Below are 19866 nucleotides of genomic sequence, written 5' to 3'. Positions count from 1 at the left end.
CTTCCAAATGCGCTGCTGTGCTGCTGGTGAGCTGGTCTGGATAGGCCCCAAATGGGCAGAGGCCATGCCTTCGAGACTCAAGATGTCACGTCAGCAGAAAGAAGTGCAAAGGCAGTGTGCAAACGAGAGAGCAAGGCGGCCACCAGCTACCTTCTGTATAACACGCTGCAGTTCCAGCTAGTCACATGCAGGCTGGCTCTGTGGGTGCCTCTTGCTGCTGTCCTAATTCTTTCCTGGTTTCCTAACAGTTGCTCCAACTGCTCAGACAGGGCTTTAGCCATAAGGTTTAGAAGAACATGTCTGCACCTGGAGAGTTTCCCTCCAGGCTCCCTATTAAGCCTCGCCCTAGAAATTGGCAGCCGTGATCCTGTGGCAACAAAACACCAAACACTCTGCATGGCATCCAGCTGAAAGGGGCAGCCTGGATTTTGGGGCTCTGGCATGCAGAACAAGAATCCAAATGTTTCATGGACTCCTTTGCAAGGTGGGGAATGAGTCCAAGCAATGCATTCAACATTGGCCTGCCTAAAGGTGCTGATTGGCCCATGGATCACATGTATCAATGGGCCCATCGGCCTCCCAGGAGGAGATTCCTCTGAGAGATGCCCTTTTGACTGAAGCTCGAGCACTTGGGGGGATACTTCAAGTCAACAGGTGGGAGGACATCTTTGCACCTGGTCAACTGGTTGCTTGGCCGGAGTGACTTCATTCAGGGTGCTGTCTGGGTTCTCAGTCTCAATAAGGTGTCTATCAATTGTCTCAATCTCTTCCCAGAGATGAAGCAATGAAACAAATAAGGTGTATGTTTCCTTTAGGAGAACAAATACATACCAAACCTCCCACATGGTTCTGAGGGCACTCCTAAGGCGGCGTACCTTGCTCTGCTTTTTCCCAGTGGAGGGCTTGTCCCACACCTGAGGGCCTGTTCCAAGGAGCATCCTTAGGAACAGAGGAAGCTGCCTTTGACCGAGTCAGACCACTGGCCCATCTAGCTCAGCCCTATCTGGAGATGCCAGGGAGGGAACCTGGAGCCTTCTGCATGCAAGCATTAAGATTCTCTTTCAGTGAGCGATGGCCCAATCTCTTAAGGGGAATACCTTACAGAGCTCACAGATGTAGTCTCCCATTCGAATGCAAACCAGATTGGGACCTGCTTAGCAAAGGGGACCAGTCGTGCTTGCTGCCACGAGACCAGCTCTCCTCCCCAGCTCTCTTTCTCACCGGAGGAGGCGGCATCACTCAAGGGTACGAAACACCCACGTCTCAAGCTGCCTTCTGCTGAGCATGACCAAAGACCATGGTGGTCGAGGGCGATGGGAGTTAGGATATGATATATGATATGATGAATATTTATATGCTGCTTTTCAGCCAAAAGTTCCCAAAGCGGTTTACACAGAGAAATAATAAATTAATAAGACGGCTCCCTGTCCCCAAAGGGCTCACAATCCAAAAAAGAAACACAAGACAGACACCAGCAACAGCCGCTGGAGGGATGATGCTGTGCTGGAGACAGATAAGGTGGTGACCAGCCCTTTCAACTGGGCCTGGAAATGTTGCATGACCTGCTGAAGGTGTGTGGCACATGTGTTGGGTTAGGACTCGGTCAGCGTTTGTGTGGTTGTTCAGCTGCTACAGTGTGCTGATTGGCCCATGGGGAAGGAAACCCAGGACAGCTTTTATGGTCAGAGCTTTTTATTGTTGCAAGGGAGGAGAGCTGGTCTGGTGGGAGCAAGCATGACTTGTCCCCTTTGCTATGCAGGGTCTGCTCTGCTTGAATTTGAATGGGAGACTAGAAGTGTGAGCACTGGAAGATGTTCCCCTCAGGGGATGAAGCCGCTCTGGGAAGAGCAGAAGGTTTCAAGTTCCCTCCCTGGCAGCATCTCCAAGTTAAGGCTGAGAGAGATTCCTGCCTGCAGCCTTGGAGAAGCTGCTGCCAGTCTGTGAAGACAATACTGAGCTAGATAGACCAATGGTCTGACTCAGTATATGGCAGTTTCCTATGTTCCTATGTAAGGTTGTAGGCATGGTCAACTGCACAGCTCTCCCTGATGAGTGGCCAGCCTGCAGTGAGTGATAGCAAGCATGACTTGTCCCATTTGCTAAGCAGGGTCCACCCTGTTTGCATTTGAATAGGAGACGACATGGGGGCACAGAAAGATACTCCGCTTAGGGGGTGGGGTCGCTCTGGGGAGAGCACCTGCCTGCTTGCATTCAGAAGTTTCCTAGTTCCTTCCCTGGCAACATCTCCAAGATGGAGCTGAGAGGGACTCCTGCCTGCAACCTTGGAGAAGCCACTGCCAGTCTGTGTAGACAATACTGACCTAGATGGACCAAGGGTCTGACTTGGTAGAAAGCAGCTGCCTATGTCTTCTGGAGAGGTTTCTGCCAACTTGTTTGGTGGCTACTCGGGAACGGGTCTTCTCTGTTGCTGCCCCTGGACTTTGGAATGTGCTCCCTGTTGAAATAAGAGCCTCCCCATCTCTTGCAACTTTTAAAAAGGCACTGAAGACACATTTATTCACCCAGGCTTTTAATTCGATTTATGGTTTTAAATTTTTAATGTTGGTTTTAAATGAGTTTAATGTTAATGATTTTAATTGTTTAATTGATTTAACGTTTTAAATGATTTTAATTGTAAACTGCCCAGAGACACAAGGTTTTTTTGGGGGGGGAGTATTAAAATATTTTAAATAAATAAATAAAACAAATATGTCCCTATGTGAGACACTTGGTTGGTCTTGCATCTGCTAGAGTGGGGTCTTTAGCTTAGGTATCTGCCTGTCTCCAAGGGGGTGGTTTTCAGCGGATGAAAGTCAAAAACCACCCCAAGGAGAACGCTGTCGCAAGGGTTAACTGTGTGGATAAAATTGATTGCAATTTTTTAGTAATTCAGTATAATCACAGTCTACCAGCAGGTTGCTTTTCCAGCAGGAGGGTTTGGAATTATTTTCTGGAGTTTGCAATATAGAACTTAAATTAAGCCTCAGAAGTCAGGGGAGCTCCGTCGCATCCCTAATGCGGTGCTAAATTCTCAGCAGCACAGGCTTTGTATTAAAGCCTCTGCTAGCAATTAGGTTCATTAACTATCACAATACCTTATTTATTACGCGGCGTGCCATATGGTCCCCAGCTCAAGAACGGCACCCGCTCTAGCGCAGACCATTTGGCGTCATAAACACATCCAAAAATAATGTTACGGCTCTCGGGGGCAAAAGGGCTCCCCAGGTTGGCAGGTCAGGAGCAGCGGGAGAGAATATGGGGACGTTTTTCTTCCATGGAGCAGATAAAGAATCGCTCCAGACAGACAAGGATAGAAGGCTGCTTGCATGACACCAGTGGGAGGGATACTTACACATGCTCATAATGGACTTGTCAATATTTCCCAGCAGGAGAGAGGTTTGTTCATTGCCCCTCTCCTAACTACCACCCCGCTCGGTCCCCTTAGACTTCTCCTCCTGCGCCTGGTAGCTGGCACTGAAAATGAACAAGCCCCAGAGGCCGGACCTCTCACAGAGGGGGAGCAGGCAGGCATTCACTGGCTTCCAGAATCCCGCCAAGAGCTCAAAGCCTCTGCTCCGTTGCAACGCGGACTGGGATCGAGATTGGGCCTGCTGTCTGTGGCATTCTGCAGCGGCCAGAGTGCTCTACAGTTCGTCTCTCATTTGAAGCTGAGTTCGTAGGAAGCTGCCTTATATGGAGTCCCTCCCGCTGGGTTCCGCCCACACTGACTGGCAGCATCTCTCCAGGATTTCATGCTCAGAGGTCTTTCCCAGCCCTCGCTGGAGATGCCGCCGAGGGCTGAGCCTGGGGCCTTCTGCCTTCAAAGCAGGGGCTGGACCACGAAGCGATGGGTGGCCCCTCCTTGACCAGGTGGCTGGACCCTGACCCACACTCCAGCAACGGGCGGAGGAATCCTTGCCCTTCCTCCACTGCATGTCACTGCTGAACAGACCCCGGGATGGTTATGTTTCGACCCATTCAAGGCTCTCCACCCCCCACCCTGGGCCACTCGCCTTCAAATTCTTGCTCAGCCTTGAAGCTGGCTGCTCTCTCAGCCCAAGGTGCCTCACAGGGTTGTTTTGGAGCTTAAATGGGCTATGCCTCTCGGCACTGCCCATGACTAGGAGGAGGGCAGGCTTCATGTGGGGGTTTGTTTGTTTGTTTTTGCTTATGTAAATGGCTTGAATTTATTATTAATAATAAATTCTTGAAAAGCAGTATGCTATCATCATCATCATCATCATCATCATCAATCATACTTGAAGACACTTCTGCAAGTGGTTTGAGTAACGGGGAGAACATTGAACTGCTTGTCCCCTTACAGTGCTGCAGAGGTGAGAGAATCTGCAGTGACCAAAATTCGCTCTTCTGCAGCACTCAGGAAAGTGGCCCAGCCCTTCCTTGGCTCTGTCTGGTTGCTCTGGGTGGCTTTTGGGTGCTCTCCGAAGCATCCAGCCAGACGCAGAGGCAGGCCCCACGGAGGCCTGCAGGAGGGGGCCTGCGGAAAAGCTCCCTTGGACTGAAGCTGGCTGGCAGCAACAGCCTCTGGTGTGGGGGGGGGGCGCTCTTCAGTTCTCCTCGGGAGCCGCTAGAGGTCAGCAGCTGCCCCTGCAAAGCGGGCAGCAGCAGCGGAGGAGACCAGTGGAAGAAGCAGCCCATCCTCATCTGCCTCACTGCCGCTTTGCTGCAACTCAACCCCTGGGCTGGCAGTGTCTTCTCAGGCCGGGGTTATTCTCTTTGTTCCGAGCTAGACTTGGAATTTGGCAACTGCCAGTTTGTTGGCTTTGGAGAGAGGTGTGGACGGGCAGGAATCCCAGGGAAAGCCAGGGAAATCTGCTGCTGCTGCTGCTGCTCCTAAGAGGGTTTAAAAAGCAAATAGCCCGTCCTTTTGCTCCCCCTTAGTTAAAAATAGGCTGGGGCTGGAGCCAGGGGCGTTGAGTTACATTCAAGGGAAAGCAAGAGGCAGTGGCGACTGGGTCAGGGGCTGCTGCGGGATGCCACAGTGTCTGCCAAGGTCAGTGGGGAGGAGCCCAGCAGTTGATGCGACCCCCCCCCCCGCCAGGTTCCCTCTTCAGAGCATCTGCCCAGCTCTTGGCTAGTCGTCCCCTCCGATCTGTCCCTGAGGCTCTTCCCCTGCCAGCTCCCGTGTGGAAGGAGTTGCAGAAAGGAGGGCCCCAAAGAAGGAAATGGCTGGTTCAGTGGCAACATTGGTGGGCACAGGCCCACCTCCCACCTGGCTTTGTTGATGGGAGATGGTGGGACCAGGGATGGAGGCCAGATATCTGCATTGCAGGCAACCCCTGCTAACTGGGCAAAGAGGCACCTTTTAAGGTGGCGATTCTCTTTTATTTAGCAGGGGGAGAGTAACTGGCCCTATCCACCCCCAGCACAGGACTTCCAGTGGCTGTTGCTGGTGTCTGTCTTATGTTTCTTTTTAGATTGTGAGCCCTTTGGGGACAGGGAGCCATCTTATTTATGTGTTATTTCTCTGTGTAAACAGCCTCTCCAGGAAGCTGGGGAAACCCTTAGGGCTTTAGGGAGCTGCCGTCACAATACATTGTAGCTGGGGATGATGGGAGTTGTAGTTCAGCAACAGCTAGAGCACCACAGGTTGGGAACCCCTGGTCTACTCTACACTGACTGGCAGTGGCTCTCCAAGGTTTCAGGAGGGGGTTTCTCCCAGCCCTACCTGGAGATGCTGCCAGGGAGTGAACTTGGGACCTACTATATGCAAGCAGATGCTCCACCACTGAGTTATGGCCCAACCCCCAAAGGGGGTTACAGCAAGCAGTGCTCAAAGTAGTCACCCATCCAAACACAAACCAGGACATACCCTGCATAGCAAAACATGTTTGCTTATGCAAGAACAGTTCTCCTCCCCTAGAGAGTTGCTACCAGTCAAGGGTGGACAATATTGACTATTGGAAACACCTATATCAGGCAGCAGCAATATAGGAAGATGCTGAAAGGCATCATCTCATACTGCGTGGGAGGATGCAATGGTAAACCCCTCCTGTATTCTACCAAAGACAACCACAGGGCTCTGGGCTGGTGACCCAGACGGCACCACTGACCTGACGGCACACTTTACCTTTACCTTTGGCCCATGATCTGACTTGGTATATGCTAACTTCATTTATGTTCAGAGGCTCTTCTCACTTCCAGTGAGCTTTGCAAATAATAAAAAAATTAAAATGCAGAAAGTATTCACCTGATAAGGAAGTCTTTCCCTGAACAGGCTTTGTTTGTTCTCACGTTCTTGACTGACTAGGACCATGTGACCAGTTTGAGAAGCATTGCCCTTACTCTAAATAGGCTTTATTGGCCTTTGGTGGTGCCAGCCTGAAGGGCTCCAGCATGATGATTGTGCTATCTGTGGAAGAGTACACACCACTGAAAGTTGCTTCTTGGAGGGTAAGGTTTGCCTTTCATCTACCAAATGTTTATTGCCTGCTACAGATTTGCTGTCCAGCTCTTGGAAACAAGTGGCATTGCTTTCAATGCTGCACCCATTGGATGTGTATCCCCGTCTACATTCTGGGGTGACTGCCACACACAAACACCTTATTTCAAAGCACAGCTGGAACTGGATAGGGTCAAAACTGTTTGCAGTCCTAAGCTCTTGGGCGAGCGATGGGCACGTAGCTCCGATACAGAGGAAACGAGGGTCACCGCCAAAGAGGATAAGGCTGAAAAGTAGAGGTCATGCAAGAACTTACTGTGCTCTCGGGTGGGGTGAGTAAATAGTCTGGTTAGTAAGTCGGCAGCTGAGCCAGAAATTTAATCAGAGCTCAGGTAAAGGCCGATCGGCAAATGGGAGCACACTCAGCACCCGGTTTAGGGCAGAAGGTTTCTCCTGCCCTAACTCTGGCCGTGTGGACTGGCCGTGAGATTCCTACAAGGCAGATCTTGCACTCGGGACATGGCTGAGAATCTGGCTCAGTATGTGGCCCAGAATGTGTGAACTGGATAATAATTAGGAACCTAGGAAGCTGCCATATACTTAGTCAGACCCTTGGTCCATCTAGCTCAGTATTGTCTTCACAGACTGGCAGCAGCTTCTCCAGGGTTGCAGGCAGGAGTCTCTCTCAGCCCTCTCTTGGAGATGTTGCCAGGGAAGGAACTTGGGACCTAGATGCTCTTCCCAGAGTGGCTCCATCCCCAGAGGGGAATCTCTTCCAGTGCTCACACTTCTAGTCTCCCTTCCATATGCAACCAGGGTGGGCCCTGCTTAGCTAAGAAGACAAGTCATGCTTGCTACCACAAGACCAGCTCTTTTCCTATGCATTCTTCCCCCTTCTAGGTGAAGAATATTTGCAGCAGGCGGCAGTGGTTAGAGAATATTCTTGTCCATGTCTAGGCACTTGGTGTGATCCTGTTTTTGAAGCAGAGCAAGCCAGATCCTGGCCAGGATGTGGTCTCTGTGTGGCCCCAAATTCACCTCCTGCTTCAGTCTGATTGAAATGGGTGGGAGATGTGTCCATGCGCAATGAAGTTCATTTCACTGAGGCTCCAGGAAGCGCATTTCTTGGAAGACTGTGTCCCACGTAAACCACTCCAAGTTCCTTGGAGGAAGGGCAGGGTTGAAACGTCAAAAGAAACAACCCCAATTTCCACCAGGCAGGCAAATATGAGAAGACAGTTTTAGAGCGTTCCTCCTGACCTGGAGAAGGAGATATCCATAACACCCTGTTTAAAAAGAATTTGCCAACTGTCTTAATTTACAGATGTTATCAGATCTCCCAGCAGTGCAGGAATTTCCAGAACAATAAGATACCAAGGGCTTGTTGTATCTCCTGCAAACAAATATCAAAGAAATAAAATTGGTTAATAGATAACTTGGCAATCAGCTTGTATCACCTGGGTGTGGTTTCTTAATTAGGCTTACCACATGCCTTTGGGTTCCTGTACTCAGGGTGGGGGCGGAGGGCCAGGCCGCTTTAGGATCAGAGGGAACATCAGAAGACACAGGGTGTGTGCTGTGACTGGGAGCCAATGTGCACCCTTGTTTATTGAGACATGCTTAGCGAATGAGGGCAACAGCTGGAACATGTGCCCGATGCTCCTGGTGATGCAGTAGACTCCAAAGAGAGAGAGAAAGACACTGATCACTATCAGAATCCACACTCATAAACATCCATCCACATGTAACTTCCAACAAAGGAATTATTTTGTGTGTGTTTGTGGACAATCTTCTCTGCCTGTAACACGGAGAAGTCCAGAGGTGCACCTAGGTAATTTTGGAGCCTGGACCTAAAGGCCATTGGAGGCCCCCCCTTGCTGAAGGCCCCCCTCCCACTTCAAGCTAAGCACAATCCCCCCCACATACACACAATGACACACACAGTATTTTTAACACATGGGTTCTTGAGGGCACAAACAGTAACTGAACTCACAAGAACGTAAGAATATAAAACAGGTCTATTTATGCAAATATGCATTAGCAGAAACATTTCGGCACAGAACTAAACATAATCCCATCCCAATTGTTTCTTTCCCCACTCTCCACCACTGCCCCCATCTCTAAAGCACCCAGCACAGGTCACAATCACATTTGACTGCACAGCACAGTATGGGCCAGCAGCGACCACACCAACCAGGACAGAGTAAAGAGGATTTGGGGGTCCCCAGGGAGTGGGAGACCCTGGACTTCAGCCCCAAAGTCCAGGGGTAAGAGCACCACTAGACAAGTCACTGGCCTTTTCTCTTTAGCAAACCCAAGCTGGGAACTGTTTTGTTGGGCTACCCATGGGAGGTAGAGTTGTCCAAGGAGAAATGAAGAGTGGAAGTGGAATTACAACCTCCCTTGTTTGACAGAGTGAGCGTGGGGTGGTTCTTAGCATTCTGTCTACCAACACTGGCCAAGCTAAGATTGGAGGGCCATTGGTCTGACCCAACATGGTGCCAGTTATGTCCTTCTCTTGAGAGCTGTACCAATTGTCCATTAATGGTTTTCACCTATCATGGGCAATGGTGACAAAAGTCCCTCACTGTAGTCCATGCTGATGGGCGAGCTATGTAGCAGCAGATCTCCTGTGCAATTCCTTCTTTCTTCCTTGGACAGCTACTACATCTCCCATCATGTGGGAGGCTTACAAGGATATACCAAACCACGCCCAATACAGTAACATCATTCTGAAGCAAATTATTTCCTCAAAAACAACACGTTCCTGAAGAAACATTCACCTCCCCCCCCCTTTTTTTGGTCAACTTCACATCAGTTGGCCTCCTCTGTGTACAGTGGAGATGAATTTCAGTGTCCCAGGGCAGCCCCTGGAAACTTACATAGCATTTAACTGTGATTTCACTCTTTGCTTCGTTTGTAAAATGTCAAATATGTTCAGCTAAAGAGATGAGAAGAAGAAGAAGAAGAAGAGAGAGAGAGAGTGTGTGTGTGTAAAAGCAACAGCAGGAAATTGAGTAACCCCCACCCCGCCCAGACCCTGCACTTATTAAGACCTCAAGAGCAGAGCTTGTTACTTCTGGCTCCGGTTCTCTGGAGTACAAAGGAGAGCTTCTAAATATAGGTGCTATAGAGATGATTAGGTCATAGGCTGCAAGAGGCAACATTTTAATGCAATTACCAACCAAACCATGCATTGTTGGGGAGAGAGAAGGAAAAAATGAACATGACGGCTCTCTGAGCGTGGATGCCCATTTCACAGCCCTATAACATTTGCCTTCTGTCGCTGAGTCACCATTGACAATATTTCTTCTTCTGAGCTGGGGGATAAAGTCTTGGAATGTGGGGCGGCCGGCTGGCCTTGGTAGCCCGAGAGATCCTGAGTCACAGCCGACAATGGCCTCCCAAGTGTTTGCAGGCTTAAGGCTGTAAGCCGCGAATGACCCTGTTGTCGGGCACCCTGTCCCTGATAGGGGACAAGGAAGGAATCTCATGGAAGAGGACTGCAGGCCAGACAGAGCACATTTTTGAATTCTGAAGTGGGGAGAATGCCCACTGTTGGCCCCAGCAAGGCGTGCTGCTGGTTGGGGGAGGGCTTAATGTTTCCCAGACTTCTGCACACAGAAGCACTTCTGTCCCCCTTTCTTCCTCCGTGGAGGGTCTGTTTGGTGAGGGCAGGACCACCCAGCGTTTGGATGGGGGCAGCTTAGGTCCCCTGGCCACAGCTCTGTGTGCAAGAAGAATCTCTCCGTGGTGCTGTGATGCTTTTTCAAAAAATGGAATCATTCATACTTGATGTATTGTGAGCTGACTTGAATGGACCATATACAGAAAGTCAGGCGCTGCTGGGTTTCCCCTTGTGTTCCTTTTCAGATTGTGAGGCCTTTGCGGACAGAGAACCATCTCACTCCTTTGCCTTTGTGAACCGCATTGAGAACATTTTTGTCGGACAGTGGTCTATGAATATTCTTTAAAACAAATTAATAACCTGAGCTGCATGTAGCAGAAAGGAGGCAGAAGCAACTGCAGGTTAACCTGCCAAATAGCAGAAGTCACCTGTCCGTGGATCTTAATGGGAAGTGTGATGCTCTGCTAGGCCATTCTCTTTCCTTCTCCCTAGCCTTCCTTCTGGTCCTCGGCCTTTAGCAGCAGCCTGGAAATTAGCGGGTGAAGCTTTTCCACCCGGACTACGTACAGATAAAGTGAGGCTTCATTCCTGGGTGTCGGGCTGCTAATGCACAGGAGCAAAGCCTGGCAACCCTAAGACCACCCCGGCCCCCCACTCCAGTACATACCATCTCAGTGCTGCTACATCTGGTTGGGAGACTCGTGGTGGAACAGCAAGAGAAGGAGCAGCCACTGGGGCTGGGGGTGATGCTGGGAGTTGAAGTCCAACAACCAGGGGCATAGCTAGGGGAAAGGGGGCCGTGTTTAATCCTCTCCCCGGTGGCCCCTTGGAGTGAAGGAGATAATGAAGGAAATAGGGAGGGGTAGGGCTGGGCCCCCCGGGTTCTTTGAACCCATCTGTTCAATTATAGCGACACCCCTGGCAACAACATCTGGGGACCCAAGTTTGAGAACCCTTGCCCTCGTGGATTGGGATCGCTGCAGAGGATGGCATCTGAGTATGGCCACCACATTCGCTTCCACCCTCTGAGGCAGGGCTGAAGCCCAACTGGCTTCCCCTGGAAATGACGAGCTGTGTTTAAGCAAACGTGCGGACAAATTTACTGGTGTACATTAACATTGTACACACACACACGAAGGTTAAATGTACCAGTGAGTTAGCTTTCAGCAGACTGCATTGGGACTTAGCTATGGGGTTTCCATTACTGCTAATGGGACTCACGTGGTTTAATTCCATGTGTGCAGCAGTAAAAATGGCCCCCCTAGCTACAAAATTTCAGCTCTGAGTTCCAGCCCTTTGAAAGTTAGAAGGTAAGCGAAACTCCTCACTTTAATGCGATTCTGTTTGTGCCTAGGTCCCCCCCCCCCGCTTTCCTTATCTGCATTGCAGGCTGCAAACAGGAATTTAATGCTGTGAATTAAACAGAAATATTCATGGCAGAAAAGGAATTCAGTCCATGAGCAGGCCTACTTCATATGCATGTGTACTTGGAAGTGAGTTCCATTGACTTCAGTGGAATGTGAAATCAGCATAAGGAGAGTCTTATTGGAACAGGCTCCAGATCCACTGCAGCATCCTGCTTCTCATAGTAGCCACCTGATGCTTTGGGGAAGCCCACCACCAGGAGATGAAGGCAGGCCCTTCTCCTGCCATTGCTCCCCTGCTGCAACTGCTATTCAGAGGCATCTCAGTCTCCTCTAAAGTCAGCATGCATAGGCTCCCAGGGTGGGCGGCATTCTGGCAAATTCTTGCATTGCATATAAGTCTGTCTTCCCATTGGTTGAACTGCTGTGACATCACAGCATATATGTCTGAGTATAGGAGTCTACCTTCTTCTACTAAGTCAAACCTTTGGCCGGTATGACTCAGGGTTCGTACACAGCCTGGCAGCATCTTGCCAGGGTTTCAGAGATAAAAGGGGTTGTCCTCGTCTGACCCAGAGACACTGGGGATTGAACCCTCAGCATGGAAGACAGGAGGGGCAGTCCAAACCATTTTGGCCACGCCTGAGGATGGGCACTCGGCGTGCAAGCACTCTTGGACTGGGCCACCAAGACAGAGAGGGGTGGGAGGGTGGGCCACAGTGGGAGGAGGAGGGGGAATGAACAGTGTGCCCCAGTGGGGCAAGGAAGGGTGATGGTGGCAGGGGGCAGTGGGGTGGTGCCACCGGGTGGCGGCCCAGCAGTGACTGCCCTGTGTCCTGCTTTTCATCCGCGCCGGAGGTGGCCGCCTCACCCTGCCCCACAGCAGGGCTGCCCTTGCAAAGCAGGGACCCTCCCCCTGCCCTGCCCGGCTAAGCTGCCATCTTGCCTTCCCAGTCGGAGAGCGCTCAAGGCACCAGCTTGCACCAAGGAGGAGTCCAAACAGCCAACCAGACCTAACTCCAGCAAAATCAAAATAAAGCGAGTCCTGCGCAAGTCCCCTTGAAGCCAGTGGGTTGCACTGGGCAGGCCGGGAAAGGCCCAGGATCGGAACACCGGAGCATGGCCAGCCTTAAGCCTAACAACAGGGGGTCTTATGCATGCTGACTTGATTAAAAAAAAAGAAGAAGAATTTAAAGTCCTCATCTTTGAAAATCTGGGCAAGTATGTGTGGCAGGAGGGAGAGCCTTCGCTTTTCATGCAGGAGGGCCCTGCTGGTTCACTCGCCGGCAGCCTCTGCAGGCAGGGCTGGGAGAGACTCCTGCTTGGAACTTTGGGGAGCTGCTGCCAGTCAGAGCAGGGGATAGTGAGCTAGGTGGACCGAGGGTCTGACTCAGTACTCGAAGGCAGCTTCCTCTGTGCCTGGATCCAGGGCCTTACACAGGTTAAAATCGATCTTCACGCCACCAGTAACTACGAGCTTCCCCCGGGCGCTCCTGCACACTGGTGTGAATAGACTCCGTCCGGGTAGCCCTGCTCTTCCTTCGCCCCAGCAGCACACGAGGCTTGGCGCTCCAAGCCGCAGCTCATCTTCCGCGCAGACTGAGCTGCTTTGGGGAGGCCCTTGGTATCCGGCTGCTCCTGTGCTGCTAAATGTGTGCCATCATCCTCTTCTGGTCCCGCATACATTAAACCCCATTATAATTATAAACACACACTGCCACAGCAGATTACATTCACCCCGGCCTAAGGGCATCTCCGTCCTTAATGCATTTCTTATTTTCCTATTTTAACTGGTAATAATCTTGGGTCACGGCCTATTTGTAGCATGGGAGGGAGGGAGGGAGGAGAGGAGAGGAGAGGAGAGGAGCAATTTCTCCCTCACCGCTATCTCTGCCAGGATTGGGACACCTAGATTTTCTCACATGCTCTGGGTGTACTTCATGGATTAGCCTGCAGGGATATCCCCTTCCCTGTGTGTGTGTGTGTGTGTGTGTGTGTGTGTGTGTGTGTGTGTGTGTGTAGGAATGAGGTATGAATGAGGTGTGGGTGTTTGTTTCAAGGATGGGAAATCAGGGGGCAGGATCCACCAGGCAAGGGCGTAGCTAGGGGTCAGGGGGCCTGTGTCCATCCCTCTCTCGGGCGGCCCCCGAGTTATCCAAAGTTGCAATCCAGGAGTAAATTTGTCCTTCCCACCCAGCGCTGTGTTATGACCCTTTCAGTGACTGCCCCCACCCCGGCCAGCCCATGCACGAAGAAGAATCCACAATTCTTGATGGGATGCTAGAGTCCTTTGTCTGTGTGTGCTCCTCCGCCCTCTCTATAAAGGCCAGCAGGAAATCCCTCCCTTTGGCCTTCCATGGCCATTTTGTGACACACGAACTGGCTGTGCCATCCCTATATAAATGGTGCTTCTTTGCCTGGGGCTCTATTGCCAGCAAACAAACATATCCTGAGGCCCTCCTTGCCATGCTGGCTTCCATGAAGCCGAGGCGTAGCCAGGTGGGAGGGGGCCCAGAGACAAGATTTTAAAATGCCACCCCACCCCCCACTGAAGCTCAGCTCATGAAGTAAAGAAATCTTAAATGAGGCTGAATAGTGGTAACAAAAAGCATAGAATATATAGATATATAAATATATAACCTATGTGCCACAAGAGAACATCATCCTGAATTATTTTTTTAAAGGTTTTGCAAATTGTGGACGATGCAAGTCATTGAATGGTCCTAGAGAAAGACATGCTGTTCTGGTAGCTCCAGGTCTTAACACTCACCTCAGTTTCGGAGGATGAACACAACTGAAGGAAGCCCAGGTGGGTGTGCAGCTGGGGGAGTCAGTCATGTGACTTGCCTCTGGGGGGGGCCCCAAGGCAGTGGGCACCCAAACAACTGTCTCCCCTGGCCCTATTATAGTTATGCCCCTGCATGAAGCTCTAAGCTGCCACTTTCCAGTGCCCTAGGCCCAGACTGGCAAAGGACCTTTCCAGAGGTGCTCTTACCCCTGGACTTTGGGGCCAAAGTCCAAGGCTCCCACACCTCCTGGGGGCCCCCAAATCCTCTTTAGTCTGTCCTGGGTGGTGTGGTGGGTGCCCTCAAGAACCTTTGTGTTAAAATATGATGCTTAACTTGCAGTGGGGGCCCCTCCAAAAGGCTCCAGAATTACCCAGGTGCACCTCTGGACCTTTCCCGGCCTCACCATCTCTTCTTACAGTCTCCCTCCACTCATTATTTGTATGCTGCTTCTCAGTCTACAAGATACTGTCAACAAAAAGGTTTACAGCACAAGCAAAGACAAAGTATGCATTTTAAAGAGATAAACACTGATGCAGTCTTTGCAGTGACAAACAGGTCCTCCCTTAACCATTCCTATAAATCTAAGACTAAAAACAACAGTCAAAACAATATAGCAAAATATACAAAGCGATTGAAAACTGCAATCACCAAACCATAACAAAATTCCAAACAACTCAACACCACCAAACAGTTTCATAACCGGGTTGGTCTTGTCCATGTATGTTTTGCACTTGCTTCTGTCATCATCTTGTCGGTTTCCCCAGCCCAGCTTGTTCCTGAGCAACTGTTTCCCTCCAACTGGCTTACTGACACCCACAGTTTCTGGATAGCTGGTGCACCTGCCCCTTTCTGAATTTAAAAAACAGGAAGGTTTCTTGTTGGAATAGTGTGGAGAAAGAGGAGTCCCTGCCTGGTCTCTGCCTGAGTCCCAGCTTGGAGGGACAAGTCTTCTCTATTGGCAGGATGCCCAGCCAGAGCAGGGACTCATCCTGGGATGCACTGGGCAGCCTCCTCCGCTGGCGGAGACATGGGGCTCCAAAGCCGGCCTACTTCTCTATTTAACTGTGTGCCTTCTTGAGGCACAGGGCATTGGGACTTCTAATCTTAAACGCATTAATGCTATTAATGGTTTAATATATTGATTTTCAGTCAATCAATCAATTAATATTTGCAGTCTCTTGGACCCTATCACTTTGGCAGGCACCCAGCTTCCTTTCTAACACGCACGGCCACCCATCGACCACAGGGATACGAGAAGATGCAAAGGAACCCTTTTCTTTCTCGGGACGCTCCGAGGTTTCCGGCCGCCGCCACTTTGGACCTCGCGCCCAAGAATTCTTGCCGGGGAAGAACTGCAATTCCGCCCCCCGCCCCGCTCAGTGCTGCCCTACCCCAAGCGATGCGCTCGCGCGCCCCGCCCCGGCCTCTGGACGCCTGGTGCACGCGGGCGCAGCGGCCACCCCTGCACAATCCACACTCTTCTGGGCTTTGCCCGGGAGGGGGGCGCCCATCGCGACCTGCCGGGGGGGGGGAGCGGGGCGGCGCAGAGGCGCTCTTACCCCTGGACTTCGGGGCGAAGGCGCATGTGTTGTGGTCGCCTTAAAAATGTCTCAAAAGTACCGTGGGGGCGGGGTTTCCAAAAGCCTGTCGGCCCCGCAGGCTCCCCAATCCCCTGGGTGCCCCTCTGGGGCGGGGGCCGCAAGGCAGAGACAGAGAGCCTCCCCGAAGCGGCTCGCCGGGGTTCAGCCTGCCCAGGGGCTTAGTCCGGGGTCGGGTGTGCGAGCGAGGGGGCGCTGCAAGGGGCCCGGCTGCTGCCTCTCTTCGCGAGTTTGTGGCGCAGCAGCAGGTGCCAGCTGGGAGGCGGGGCGGAGGAGCGGGGAAGGGGGGCTCCAGCCCCCCCCCACCCCCGCAGCTGCAGCCGCCGCCGCCTCCATATTTGAAGCGGGCAAGGGCAGAGCGCTGTCCAGCAGCAGCGGCGGCGGCAGAAGCAGCTCCCGGGAGCGGCTCGCCTCCTGCGTCCAAGCCCGGCGGCGCCCCGCGCAACTTTCTGCCGCTGCGCTCCGGCTTCCTTTCTCCCCTCGCCCACGCGCCGCCCCACCAACACCGTCCAAATTGTTCCAGCCCCCCCCCGAAAATCCTGGCATCTGAGCGGGAGTGATGCACGCCGGCCCTCCCCCCTTTTAAATGGCAAAATGCGCTTTTCTGCCTCCCCCAACCGGCCCAAGAGGCTCTGGAGCAAAGAGAGCCCTGGGCGCGGTTGCAAACGTCGTGGGGTCTGGGAGGGGAGCGCTGCTTTTAGCCGGCGCGCGTTTCTCCTTCCCTCGCCCCTTGCCCAGCAGTTGCGTTCTCTGCTAGTTCCTCGCGCGCACACCGTAGTTCCGCGGGCTTGATCCGAACCAGCAAACTGCGGCTTATGTCTGAGTGAAAATCGGCTCGCTCTCTGCTTCTGAGAGGGGGGCTGGGGAACCATTGGGTGTTGGGTGTCCGGGGTTGCAGATGTGTGGGTAGACGTCACTGGAGGTAGTCGTGGTCCATCTTATTTATCTCGTATGTCTCTTTGTAAACTGCTTTGTGAACTTTTGTTGAAGAGCGGAATATAAATATTCGTCGTAGTAAGGCTCAGCCCCGGAACCTGCGTCCCCCCCCCCTTTTTTGGGTGTGTGTGTGTGTGTGTGTGTCTAGGCTGAGCCCTGGACCCGGCAAATAGTGATAAAGCAGAGTGCCACAGGCTCTGAACATGTGCAGAGCGCGGCGCCTTTCCCTCCCCGGTATAGCCACAGCCCGTCGGCCACTTTCCTGGGGCTTCTCTTGACTCCCAAGGAAGACAGCCAGGCGGCCTTGAGCCCCAGCACCTCTCCTTTTCCAAATCAGCCCCCAGCACTGCTCCTGGGAGCGGACTGCGCCGCCACCGACAGCCACCGGTTGCGCAGAATCGGGCCGGCCCTTTGCACCTTTGACGCGCGGGTGCAAAGCCAGCCTGGCCTTGGAGGCCACAGTGCCCCGCGCCCCCGCTTGAACAGGCAGGTAGGGCTCGGGACGCGCCTGATGAATGTCTACCCCACGGCGGGGAGAGCAGGAGTAGCCTCCCCGGTTGGATTTCTGCCCGGCTCCTGCGCCTTCTTGTCTCCACGTGTTGGGAAGGGGCGCACCTGTGGCGCTGACGGAGGGGAGGGCCCCCCCTTCGGGTTCGGGCAGCAGGAGGACTTCCGCCTTGGAGCGAAGGCAGCTCAGGAGCGCGCGCGCGCTCGCCGCCGGGCCCCCCACCGGGCGGGGGCCCGCCAGCAGAAGCCGCCGCTTGCCCCCCCCCCCGCGCCCGCAGAGTCCTCCCTCGACAGCTAGGGGTCAGGGCAGCCTCGCCTGGAGCGCCTCGCGCTTTGGCCCGGGGCGGGGGCAACAGTGGCTCGCCCCCCCCCCGCCTGTTTCAAACATCCAACAGGTGGGCCCCGGCTCCCCCCCCCGCGCCGCAAATGCACGCTCCGTCCGCGCTGGGCCCCCGCACGCGCCTGTGGACAGCCGGACTCGCCGCGGGTGCCAGCAGTCAAGATGGTGCCCGGCTGGGGCTTCGCGGGGGGGGGGGAGGCGGAGGGGCGGGGGAGGGGGCGGCCCCGACGCGCCTCGCCAGCCGCCGCAACGTCAGGCAGCGGCTGGTGATTTGCTGGCCGCGCCGCCGAGCCCCGCTAGAGAGGCTGAGAGCGGGCGCTGCGAACTCAAGTGCCGGCGATGCTGCTCCTCCGGCCGCCGCCGCCGCCTCCTGCTGCCGTCCTCGCCGCCGCCGCTGCTCTCGCGGGCGGCCAGCAACAGTTTCCTGCCGGGGCTGAGCCCGCCGGTGAGTCTCCGGCGCCGCGCAGGAGGCGCCCCCACAACTTGCCTCGGGCTGCTCAGCCCCGGCTGGCTCTGGGGCGGGCGCTGCGCGGGGAGAAGAGCCCTGCGAACAAAGTGGGGCCCGCGGGCGGGTGCAGCGGCGGCGGCGGGGCAGCTGCGGAGCGCACGGGCGGGCGCCGGAAGGACGGGCGCTCCGGAGCGCTTAGCTTAGGACGGAGGCGCTGCTGCCGCCCTTCTTGCGCGCCAGCCGTCCTACTCTGGGGCGCCGCCGCCGCTCAGGATGGTGAGCGGCAGAAGCGCGCGGGGGCTGCGCTGGATGCTCGGGCAAGAGGGGGCTGCTGCTTCGCGCCCGCCTGGCTTGTTGGAAGGAAGGTCGCGCGCGTGTCCGGGGAGCCGGAGTTGCTGCGCGCCTGCCTTGCGCGCCGGGCGGCTGCTGCCCGGAGCTGAGCGCAGCCGCTCCCGGCGGCAGTCTCGTGCCAGGGGAGCCGGGCTCTGTGTGTGTGTGTGTGTGTGTGTGTGTGTGTGAGTGTGTGAGAGAGAGAGTGACAAAGGGTTCGAGCGGGCAGCGCAAGAAGGGGACCGACTCTGTGTCGCCGGCTCCTCCGTCGGGGGAGCGGGGGAGCAGCTCCTGGAGCCTCCCGCGGGAGAAAGCGCTGCTGGCGGATGGGGGCGTGTGGAAGGGGCGCCCCCCCCCGACTTGCGCCTCGCGTGTGTGTGTGTGTCTGTGGGAGAGTCTCGATGCCCGGGCGCGGCGGAGGAGCAGAGGCACGGGCAGAGGGGCGAGCGACGCGGCGGGGCTTGCGCCGGCACCAGTGGAGCGGGGAGTTGGGGGCTCCTCCTCGGGGCTGCCTTGCTCCCACCTGGGGGACCTCCCTGCCCCCCGCCCGCCCGCCCGCCCGCCCGCTTTATTCTCAGAAGGAGAAATAAAGGAGAATAAACAAACCCAATAAAAGGACTGTGGCTGAGCCGTGGAGGGGGGGGGGAACGCGTGTTCCCGGGGACGGGCAGTGCTTCGTTCGGGCCAGAGGAGCACCTCTTTCGGCGGGTCTGCGTCCCTCCCGCTCCTCCGGCTGGAAACTGCGCCTCGCGCGGCTCTTGCGGGTGAGGTCGGCGCTTCTGGACCTCGTGGAGGAGCTCCTCGCGTGTAAAACTCGCCGCCGCCGCCGCCTCCTCTCGCCCTCCCCGCGCGCGCAACAAGCGTCGTCCTCCCGCAAAGTAATAAGAAGAAAGCCCCCCCCCCCGCCGCGCGCGCGCTCCAAGTCGCGATCGCTTCCTCGCTCCGGTTCTTACTGGGCACACGATGCGCGGAGCGAGGGTGAGAAACTCCTGCCTTCCATCTGCAGCTCTTGGGGTTGAAGCTGGAGCGTAGTCGGGTCCAGAGAGAGCCCCTCCTTCTCGCAGTTGCAGGCTTGGCGAGGGGGGAGAGGAGGTGGCACCCCACGGCACCCCACTTCTTGGTTCTCCTCTGCACCGTGATGGTCGATGGGGCTGCATTTGGGGAGGAGGCGGGGGGCTCCTTGGCTCCACGGTTTCCTTGGGAAGGGGGTGGATGAAATGGGGCAGGGGAGCAAAGCGTTGACCCTACTGGAGACTTAGGGAGGGGGATTGGTTAGGGCCAGCACTTTAGCTGGTGGAGGGGGGCAGAAATCGGGACCCCCAAGTCTTCAGGGAGGAGAGTTGAGGTGGTCGTCCTGCAGCCCCTAAGAACCAGTTGCTGCATTGATGCTAGAAAGCTCTGTGTGTGTGTGTGTGTGTGAGAGAGAGAGAGAGAGAGCGAGAGCCTAGAATTAGTCAAGGAGGGTTGGTGGTGTGTATGGGGCAAGCTTGCTGCAATCTCTTTCTTTCAAATACTTGGGGTTA

At 54.5% G+C, this 19866-nt stretch overlaps 1 protein-coding gene and 1 long non-coding RNA gene across 10 annotated transcripts in view; one reads left to right on the top strand and one right to left on the bottom strand.

The window, feature by feature from the left end:
- Nucleotides 1–19866, top strand: part of ZBTB16 (zinc finger and BTB domain containing 16) — a 237845-nt gene that overhangs the window by 48090 nt on the left and 169889 nt on the right. The window contains exon 1 of one of the 9 annotated variants that reach the window (XM_053269735.1): nt 17841–18010. The exons of 7 other annotated variants lie outside the window; for them this stretch is intronic. The gene's annotated coding sequence lies outside the window, so the exon portion shown is untranslated. Of the gene's footprint in view, nt 1–17840; nt 18011–18334; nt 19322–19866 lie in introns of those variants that run through there. One more of the 9 variants, XM_053269736.1, reaches the window with a different exon arrangement.
- Nucleotides 1313–19800, bottom strand: LOC128333774 (uncharacterized). Its single transcript, XR_008311068.1, has 3 exons — nt 19297–19800; nt 7889–8081; nt 1313–7796 (listed from the first exon to the last, which is right to left on the bottom strand). It is a non-coding gene; the product is annotated as an uncharacterized LOC128333774 (long non-coding RNA).

This window comes from Hemicordylus capensis, chromosome 8 (genome assembly GCF_027244095.1).
Source record: "Hemicordylus capensis ecotype Gifberg chromosome 8, rHemCap1.1.pri, whole genome shotgun sequence".
In the NCBI taxonomy this organism is placed as follows: Eukaryota; Metazoa; Chordata; class Lepidosauria; order Squamata; family Cordylidae; genus Hemicordylus; species Hemicordylus capensis.
The sequence above is the reverse complement of the archived record's forward strand: the minus strand, read 5'-3'. Positions and strand labels throughout refer to the sequence as shown.